Here is a 358-nt window from a genome sequence, read left to right on the forward strand (position 1 = left end):
CCAGTGCACAAGGACTGCTTTATCATTGCTGTCTCGAAGAGTTGGATAACACAATAGCTTTAGGCTTTTGCTCAGTTTACTTAAGCAAGAGAGCTTCAGGCTTTCTGAGGCACAGCCTGTGAGGATTGGAAAACACTCCACAAAAACTGCATTATGCTGCATGGTGCACACCTATAATCCTTAGGAGGCTGAGGCAGGAGGATTTCGAGTTCAAAGCCAGTCTCAGCAACCTAGCAAGGCACTTAGCAACTCAGCAAGACCCTGTCTCTAAATAAAACTTTAAATAAGGGCTGGGGATGTGAGTCAGAAGTTAAACACCCCTGGGTTCAATCCCTGATACAAAAAAAAAAAAAAAAAA

The sequence above is a fragment of the Marmota marmota genome, unplaced genomic scaffold (assembly GCF_001458135.2).
Source record: "Marmota marmota marmota unplaced genomic scaffold, marMar, whole genome shotgun sequence".
NCBI classification, from domain to species: domain Eukaryota; kingdom Metazoa; phylum Chordata; class Mammalia; order Rodentia; family Sciuridae; genus Marmota; species Marmota marmota.